Source organism: Anarhichas minor, unplaced genomic scaffold, assembly GCF_050575085.1.
Source record: "Anarhichas minor isolate MPS153535 unplaced genomic scaffold, ASM5057508v1 ptg000259l, whole genome shotgun sequence".
Taxonomy (NCBI): Eukaryota; Metazoa; Chordata; class Actinopteri; order Perciformes; family Anarhichadidae; genus Anarhichas; species Anarhichas minor.
In genome coordinates this window covers 1-10000 of record NW_027466705.1, presented here as the reverse complement: position 1 = coordinate 10000, position 10000 = coordinate 1, and positions in this window count along the sequence as shown.

Sequence of the window (10000 nt, the reverse complement as noted above, 5' to 3'; positions counted from 1 at the left end):
GTCAAGGTCTACAATTCGGCGTAAGTACCCCGACTGTGCGTTGTGTTTTGGCGGAGATATTGAGCGCGCAATATGGCTACAGTGACCTATTTTGACCACGTCGTGCATCGGCTGTGAATGCCCGATCCTGGATCCTCCTCCACAGGTCTTTAGAAGTGGACGTGGTCTACTATTCGGCGTAGGGGACGAGTCTGTGCGTTGTGTATTCGCGGGGATATGCACCGCGCAAACCGGCGATTTGGTTTAAGGAGACAGAGTATTGGCGCTCGTCTTTCGCTGTGATTTTGTCAGAGTACGAAGATCGGCCGGCGCTTTTGAACTACTTGCTGCATCGGCTGTGGGTATCCGTTTATTGTTCTGCATGTATGGGTGGTTAGAGGAGGTCGGGGTCTACAATAGGGTATAAGTGTCCCGGCTGTGCGTGGTGTTTTGGCGGAGAGATGGAGCGCGCAAAACGGCAACTGCGACCTACTTTGACCGCGTGGTGCCTCGGCTGTGGGTCTCGGATCCAGGATCCACTCGGATAGGTTTGTAGAGGTGGACGTGGTCTACGATTGGGTATAAGTGTCCCGGCTGTGCGTGGTGTTTTCGCGGAGATATCCACCTCGCAAAACGGCGCTTCCGTTTAAGGAAACAGAGTTTTGGCGCTCGTCTTTCGCAGCGCAGCCCAGTAACGTCCCCTACCTTAAGAGAGTCCTCGTTACTCCCGCCGTTTACCCGCGCGATATGGATCCTGGTTCTGGATCTCGCATCCAGGATCCACTCGGATAGGTTTGTAGAGGTAGACGTATTATACAATTAGGTATGAGTATCCCGGCTGTGCGTTGTGTATTCGCGGAGATATCCATCTCGCAAAACGATATAAAAACGGCTGTGATTTTGTCAGAGTATGAAGATCGCCCGGCGCTTTTTGTCAGAGTATGAAGATCGGCCGGCGCTTTTCAAATACGTGCTGCCTCGGCTGTGGGTATCCGTTTATTATTATGCTTATATGGGTGGTTAGAGGACGTCGGGACCGTGGATTCGGTATAAGAATCCCCGCTGTGCGTTCCATTTCCGGGTAGATATGGACCGCGCAATATGGCCCCTGCGACCTACTTTGACTACATCGTGCCTCGGTTGTGGACCTCGCATCCATGATCCACTCGGATAGATTTGTAGAGGGGGACTTGGACTACAGTTAGATATAAGTGTCCCGGCTGTGCGTTGTGTATTCGCGGGGATATGGACCTCGCAAAACGGGTATTTCGTTTAAGTCTTTCGCTGTGATTTTGTCAGAGTATGAAGATCGGTCGGCTGTTTTCAAACACGCGCTGCCTCGGCTGTGGTTATCCGTTTATTATTCAGCTTACATAGTTGGTTAGAGGACGTCGGGGCCGTGTATTCAGTATAGGAATCCCCGCTGTGCGTTCTATTTCCGGGTAGATATGGCGCGCGTAATATGGTCCCTGCGACCTACTTTGACTACACCGTGCCTCGGCTGTGGACCTCGCATCCAGGATCCACTCCGATAGTTTTGTAGAGGGGGACGTGGACTACAACTGGGTATAAGTGTCCCGGCTGTGCGTTGTGTATTCGCGGGGATATGGACCTCGCAAAACGGGTATTTCGTTTAAGTCTTTCGCTGTGATTTTGTCAGAGTATGAAGATCGGTCGGCGGTTTTCAAATACGCGCTGTATCGGCTGTGTGTATCCGTTTATAGGAGTGTCTAGATGGGTGGTTAGAGGACTTCCAGCTTGACAACTGGGCATGAGTATCCCCGCTGTGCGTTCTATTTCCGGGTAGATATGGCGCGCGTAATATGGTCCCTGCGACCTACTTTGACCGCGTCGTGCCTCGGCTGTGAGTGTCCGATTGTGGATCACCCTCCACATGTCTTTAGAGGTTGACGGTGGCTACAGGTCGGCATAGGTGTCCCGGCTGTGCGTTGTGTATTCGCGGGGATATGGACCGCGCAAGACGGCGATTTGGTTTAAGGAAACAGAGTATTGGCGCTATCGCTGTGATTTTGTCAGAGTATGAAGATCGGTCGGCGGTTTTCAAATACGTGCTGCCTCGGCTGTGGATACCCGTTTATTATTCTGCTTATATGGGTAGTTAGAGGACGTCGCGACCGTGTATTCAAAATAAGAATCCCCGCTGTGCGTTCCATTTCCGGGTAGATATGGCGCGCGTAATAGGGCCCCTGCGACCTACTTTGACCGCGTGGTGCCTCGGCTGTGGACCTCGCATCCAGGATCCACTCGGATAGGTTTGTAGAAGTGGACTTGGACTACAATTAGATATGAGGTTCCCGGCTGTGCGTTGTGTTTTCGCGGAGATATGGACCGCGCAAAACGGGTATTTGGTTTAAGGATTTTTCGCTGTGATTTTGTCAGAGTATGAAGATCGATCGGCGGTTTTCAAACACGCGCTGCATCGGCTGTGTGTATCCGTTTATTATTCATCTTATATGGGTGGTTAGAGGACTTCCAGCTTGACAACTGGGCATGAGTATCCCCGCTGTGCGTTCTATTTCCGGGTAGATATGGCGCGCGTAATATGGTCCCTGCGACCTACTTTGACCGCGTCGTGCCTCGGCTGTGAGTGTCCGATTGTGGATCACCCTCCACATGTCTTTAGAGGTTGACGGTGGCTACAGGTCGGCATAGGTGTCCCGGCTGTGCGTTGTGTATTCGCGGGGATATGGACCGCGCAAGACGGCGATTTGGTTTAAGGAAACAGAGTATTGGCGCTATCGCTGTGATTTTGTCAGAGTATGAAGATCGGTCGGCGGTTTTCAAATACGTGCTGCCTCGGCTGTGGATACCCGTTTATTATTCTGCTTATATGGGTAGTTAGAGGACGTCGCGACCGTGTATTCAAAATAAGAATCCCCGCTGTGCGTTCCATTTCCGGGTAGATATGGCGCGCGTAATAGGGCCCCTGCGACCTACTTTGACCGCGTGGTGCCTCGGCTGTGGACCTCGCATCCAGGATCCACTCGGATAGGTTTGTAGAAGTGGACTTGGACTACAATTAGATATGAGGTTCCCGGCTGTGCGTTGTGTTTTCGCGGAGATATGGACCGCGCAAAACGGGTATTTGGTTTAAGGATTTTTCGCTGTGATTTTGTCAGAGTATGAAGATCGATCGGCGGTTTTCAAACACGCGCTGCATCGGCTGTGTGTATCCGTTTATTATTCATCTTATATGGGTGGTTAGAGGACTTCCAGCTTGACAACTGGGCATGAGTATCCCCGCTGTGCGTTCTATTTCCGGGTAGATATGGCGCGCGTAATATGGTCCCTGCGACCTACTTTGACCGCGTCGTGCCTCGGCTGTGAGTGTCCGATTGTGGATCACCCTCCACATGTCTTTAGAGGTTGACGGTGGCTACAGGTCGGCATAGGTGTCCCGGCTGTGCGTTGTGTATTCGCGGGGATATGGACCGCGCAAGACGGCGATTTGGTTTAAGGAAACAGAGTATTGGCGCTATCGCTGTGATTTTGTCAGAGTATGAAGATCGGTCGGCGGTTTTCAAATACGTGCTGCCTCGGCTGTGGATACCCGTTTATTATTCTGCTTATATGGGTAGTTAGAGGACGTCGCGACCGTGTATTCAAAATAAGAATCCCCGCTGTGCGTTCCATTTCCGGGTAGATATGGCGCGCGTAATAGGGCCCCTGCGACCTACTTTGACCGCGTGGTGCCTCGGCTGTGGACCTCGCATCCAGGATCCACTCGGATAGGTTTGTAGAAGTGGACTTGGACTACAATTAGATATGAGGTTCCCGGCTGTGCGTTGTGTTTTCGCGGAGATATGGACCGCGCAAAACGGGTATTTGGTTTAAGGATTTTTCGCTGTGATTTTGTCAGAGTATGAAGATCGATCGGCGGTTTTCAAACACGCGCTGCATCGGCTGTGTGTATCCGTTTATTATTCATCTTATATGGGTGGTTAGAGGACTTCCAGCTTGACAACTGGGCATGAGTATCCCCGCTGTGCGTTCTATTTCCGGGTAGATATGGCGCGCGTAATATGGTCCCTGCGACCTACTTTGACCGCGTCGTGCCTCGGCTGTGAGTGTCCGATTGTGGATCACCCTCCACATGTCTTTAGAGGTTGACGGTGGCTACAGGTCGGCATAGGTGTCCCGGCTGTGCGTTGTGTATTCGCGGGGATATGGACCGCGCAAGACGGCGATTTGGTTTAAGGAAACAGAGTATTGGCGCTATCGCTGTGATTTTGTCAGAGTATGAAGATCGGTCGGCGGTTTTCAAATACGTGCTGCCTCGGCTGTGGATACCCGTTTATTATTCTGCTTATATGGGTAGTTAGAGGACGTCGCGACCGTGTATTCAAAATAAGAATCCCCGCTGTGCGTTCCATTTCCGGGTAGATATGGCGCGCGTAATAGGGCCCCTGCGACCTACTTTGACCGCGTGGTGCCTCGGCTGTGGACCTCGCATCCAGGATCCACTCGGATAGGTTTGTAGAAGTGGACTTGGACTACAATTAGATATGAGGTTCCCGGCTGTGCGTTGTGTTTTCGCGGAGATATGGACCGCGCAAAACGGGTATTTGGTTTAAGGATTTTTCGCTGTGATTTTGTCAGAGTATGAAGATCGATCGGCGGTTTTCAAACACGCGCTGCATCGGCTGTGTGTATCCGTTTATTATTCATCTTATATGGGTGGTTAGAGGACTTCCAGCTTGACAACTGGGCATGAGTATCCCCGCTGTGCGTTCTATTTCCGGGTAGATATGGCGCGCGTAATATGGTCCCTGCGACCTACTTTGACCGCGTCGTGCCTCGGCTGTGAGTGTCCGATTGTGGATCACCCTCCACATGTCTTTAGAGGTTGACGGTGGCTACAGGTCGGCATAGGTGTCCCGGCTGTGCGTTGTGTATTCGCGGGGATATGGACCGCGCAAGACGGCGATTTGGTTTAAGGAAACAGAGTATTGGCGCTATCGCTGTGATTTTGTCAGAGTATGAAGATCGGTCGGCGGTTTTCAAATACGTGCTGCCTCGGCTGTGGATACCCGTTTATTATTCTGCTTATATGGGTAGTTAGAGGACGTCGCGACCGTGTATTCAAAATAAGAATCCCCGCTGTGCGTTCCATTTCCGGGTAGATATGGCGCGCGTAATAGGGCCCCTGCGACCTACTTTGACCGCGTGGTGCCTCGGCTGTGGACCTCGCATCCAGGATCCACTCGGATAGGTTTGTAGAAGTGGACTTGACTACAATTAGATATGAGGTTCCCGGCTGTGCGTTGTGTTTTCGCGGAGATATGGACCGCGCAAAACGGGTATTTGGTTTAAGGATTTTTCGCTGTGATTTTGTCAGAGTATGAAGATCGATCGGCGGTTTTCAAACACGCGCTGCATCGGCTGTGTGTATCCGTTTATTATTCATCTTATATGGGTGGTTAGAGGACTTCCAGCTCGACAACTGGGCATGAGTATCCCCGCTGTGCGTTCTATTTCCGGGTAGATATGGCGCGCGTAATATGGTCCCTGCGACCTACTTTGACCGCGTCGTGCCTCGGCTGTGAGTGTCCGATTGTGGATCACCCTCCACATGTCTTTAGAGGTTGACGGTGGCTACAGGTCGGCATAGGTGTCCCGGCTGTGCGTTGTGTATTCGCGGGGATATGGACCGCGCAAGACGGCGATTTGGTTTAAGGAAACAGAGTATTGGCGCTATCGCTGTGATTTTGTCAGAGTATGAAGATCGGTCGGCGGTTTTCAAATACGTGCTGCCTCGGCTGTGGATACCCGTTTATTATTCTGCTTATATGGGTAGTTAGAGGACGTCGCGACCGTGTATTCAAAATAAGAATCCCCGCTGTGCGTTCCATTTCCGGGTAGATATGGCGCGCGTAATAGGGCCCCTGCGACCTACTTTGACCGCGTGGTGCCTCGGCTGTGGACCTCGCATCCAGGATCCACTCGGATAGGTTTGTAGAAGTGGACTTGGACTACAATTAGATATGAGGTTCCCGGCTGTGCGTTGTGTTTTCGCGGAGATATGGACCGCGCAAAACGGGTATTTGGTTTAAGGATTTTTCGCTGTGATTTTGTCAGAGTATGAAGATCGATCGGCGGTTTTCAAACACGCGCTGCATCGGCTGTGTGTATCCGTTTATTATTCATCTTATATGGGTGGTTAGAGGACTTCCAGCTTGACAACTGGGCATGAGTATCCCCGCTGTGCGTTCTATTTCCGGGTAGATATGGCGCGCGTAATATGGTCCCTGCGACCTACTTTGACCGCGTCGTGCCTCGGCTGTGAGTGTCCGATTGTGGATCACCCTCCACATGTCTTTAGAGGTTGACGGTGGCTACAGGTCGGCATAGGTGTCCCGGCTGTGCGTTGTGTATTCGCGGGGATATGGACCGCGCAAGACGGCGATTTGGTTTAAGGAAACAGAGTATTGGCGCTATCGCTGTGATTTTGTCAGAGTATGAAGATCGGTCGGCGGTTTTCAAATACGTGCTGCCTCGGCTGTGGATACCCGTTTATTATTCTGCTTATATGGGTAGTTAGAGGACGTCGCGACCGTGTATTCAAAATAAGAATCCCCGCTGTGCGTTCCATTTCCGGGTAGATATGGCGCGCGTAATAGGGCCCCTGCGACCTACTTTGACCGCGTGGTGCCTCGGCTGTGGACCTCGCATCCAGGATCCACTCGGATAGGTTTGTAGAAGTGGACTTGGACTACAATTAGATATGAGGTTCCCGGCTGTGCGTTGTGTTTTCGCGGAGATATGGACCGCGCAAAACGGGTATTTGGTTTAAGGATTTTTCGCTGTGATTTTGTCAGAGTATGAAGATCGATCGGCGGTTTTCAAACACGCGCTGCATCGGCTGTGTGTATCCGTTTATTATTCATCTTATATGGGTGGTTAGAGGACTTCCAGCTTGACAACTGGGCATGAGTATCCCCGCTGTGCGTTCTATTTCCGGGTAGATATGGCGCGCGTAATATGGTCCCTGCGACCTACTTTGACCGCGTCGTGCCTCGGCTGTGAGTGTCCGATTGTGGATCACCCTCCACATGTCTTTAGAGGTTGACGGTGGCTACAGGTCGGCATAGGTGTCCCGGCTGTGCGTTGTGTATTCGCGGGGATATGGACCGCGCAAGACGGCGATTTGGTTTAAGGAAACAGAGTATTGGCGCTATCGCTGTGATTTTGTCAGAGTATGAAGATCGGTCGGCGGTTTTCAAATACGTGCTGCCTCGGCTGTGGATACCCGTTTATTATTCTGCTTATATGGGTAGTTAGAGGACGTCGCGACCGTGTATTCAAAATAAGAATCCCCGCTGTGCGTTCCATTTCCGGGTAGATATGGCGCGCGTAATAGGGCCCCTGCGACCTACTTTGACCGCGTGGTGCCTCGGCTGTGGACCTCGCATCCAGGATCCACTCGGATAGGTTTGTAGAAGTGGACTTGGACTACAATTAGATATGAGGTTCCCGGCTGTGCGTTGTGTTTTCGCGGAGATATGGACCCGCGCAAAACGGGTATTTGGTTTAAGGATTTTTCGCTGTGATTTTGTCAGAGTATGAAGATCGATCGGCGGTTTTCAAACACGCGCTGCATCGGCTGTGTGTATCCGTTTATTATTCATCTTATATGGGTGGTTAGAGGACTTCCAGCTCGACAACTGGGCATGAGTATCCCCGCTGTGCGTTCTATTTCCGGGTAGATATGGCGCGCGTAATATGGTCCCTGCGACCTACTTTGACCGACTCGTGCCTCGGCTGTGGAGGTCGCATCCAGGATCCACTCTGATGTGTTTGTAGAGGGGGACTTGGACTACAATTAGATATGAGTGTCCCGGCTGTGCGTTGTGTTTTCGCGGAGATATGGACCGCGCAAAACGGGTATTTCGTTTAAGGACATAGAGTTTTTCGCTCGGGTTTTAAAGCCGTGATAGGGGCGAAGCGCTGAAGGTTCCAGCGCTTCTGTACTTCGCCTATTACGGCTGTGACCCATTTTGGTAGGGGGTAACCAAGCCACCTTGCACACAATGATAGGAACAGACTACCCAGTGTATACTAGGGGATAGGAGCGAAGCGCTGAAGGGTCCAGCGCTTCTGGCGGTTCCCCTATGCTACAGCCGTAGTAGGGGATATGAGCGAAGCGCTGAAGGGTCCAGCGCTTCTGGCGGTTCCCCTATGTTACAGCCGTAGTAGGGACGAAGCGCTGAAGGGTCCAGCGCTTCTGGCGGTTCCCCTATGCTACAGCCGTAGTAGGGGATATGAGCGAAGCGCTGAAGGGTCCAGCGCTTCTGGCGGTCCCCCTATGCTACAGCCGTAGTAGGGGATATGAGCGAAGCGCTGAAGGGTCCAGCGCTTCTGGCGGTTCCCCTATGTTACAGCCGTAGTAGGGGACGAAGCGCTGAAGGGTCCAGCGCTTCTGGCGGTTCCCCCTATGCTACAGCCGTAGTAGGGGATATGAGCGAAGCGCTGAAGGGTCCAGCGCTTCTGGCGGTCCCCCTATGCTACAGCCGTAGTAGGGGATATGAGCGAAGCGCTGAAGGGTCCAGCGCTTCTGGCGGGTCCCCCTATGCTACAGCCGTAGTAGGGGATATGAGCGAAGCGCTGAAGGGTCCAGCGCTTCTGGCGGTTCCCCTATGCTACAGCCGTAGTAGGGGATATGAGCGAAGCGCTGAAGGGTCCAGCGCTTCTGGCGGTCCCCCCTATGCTACAGCCGTAGTAGGGGATAGGAGCGAAGCGCTGAAGGGTCCAGCGCTTCTGGCGGTCCCCCTATGCTACAGCCGTAGTAGGGGATATGAGCGAAGCGCTGAAGGGTCCAGCGCTTCTGGCGGTCCCCCTATGCTACAGCCGTAGTAGGGGATATGAGCGAAGCGCTGAAGGGTCCAGCGCTTCTGGCGGTCCCCCTATGCTACAGCCGTAGTAGGGGATATGAGCGAAGCGCTGAAGGGTCCAGCGCTTCTGGCGGTCCCCCTATGCTACAGCCGTAGTAGGGGGATATGAGCGAAGCGCTGAAGGGTCCAGCGCTTCTGGCGGTCCCCCTATGCTACAGCCGTAGTAGGGGATAGGAGCGAAGCGCTGAAGGGTCCAGCGCTTCTGGCGGTTCCCCTATGCTACAGCCGTAGTAGGGGATAGGAGCGAAGCGCTGAAGGGTCCAGCGCTTCTGGCGGTCCCCCTATGCTACAGCCGTAGTAGGGGATATGAGCGAAGCGCTGAAGGGTCCAGCGCTTCTGGCGGTCCCCCTATGCTACAGCCGTAGTAGGGGATATGAGCGAAGCGCTGAAGGGTCCAGCGCTTCTGGCGGTTCCCCTATGCTACAGCCGTAGTAGGGGATATGAGCGAAGCGCTGAAGGGTCCAGCGCTTCTGGCGGTCCCCCTATGCTACAGCCGTAGTAGGGGATATGAGCGAAGCGCTGAAGGGTCCAGCGCTTCTGGCGGTTCCCCTATGCTACAGCCCGTAGTAGGGGATATGAGCGAAGCGCTGAAGGGTCCAGCGCTTCTGGCGGTTCCCCTATGCTACAGCCGTAGTAGGGGATAGGAGCGAAGCGCTGAAGGGTCCAGCGCTTCTGGCGGTTCCCCTATGCTACAGCCGTAGTAGGGGATAGGAGCGAAGCGCTGAAGGGTCCAGCGCTTCTGGCGGTTCCCCTATGCTACAGCCGTAGTAGGGGGATATGAGCGAAGCGCTGAAGGGTCCAGCGCTTCTGGCGGTTCCCCTATGCTACAGCCGTAGTAGGGGGGATATGAGCGAAGCGCTGAAGGGTCCAGCGCTTCCCTAAATTTTTTGGATTACCAGGACCAATTCTTTTAGAGCAGTAGTAGGGGCGAAGCTCTGAAGCGCTGAAGGGTCCAGCGCTTCGGGACTTTGCCTATTACGGCTGTGACCCATTTTGGTAGGGGGTAACCAAGCCACCTTGGGCACGATTTCAGAAACTCAGTTTTCAGAAATATGTCTATCATAGAAAGTCAAGGACACCTCGAGTAGAAGACATCCGACAAAGGCCAG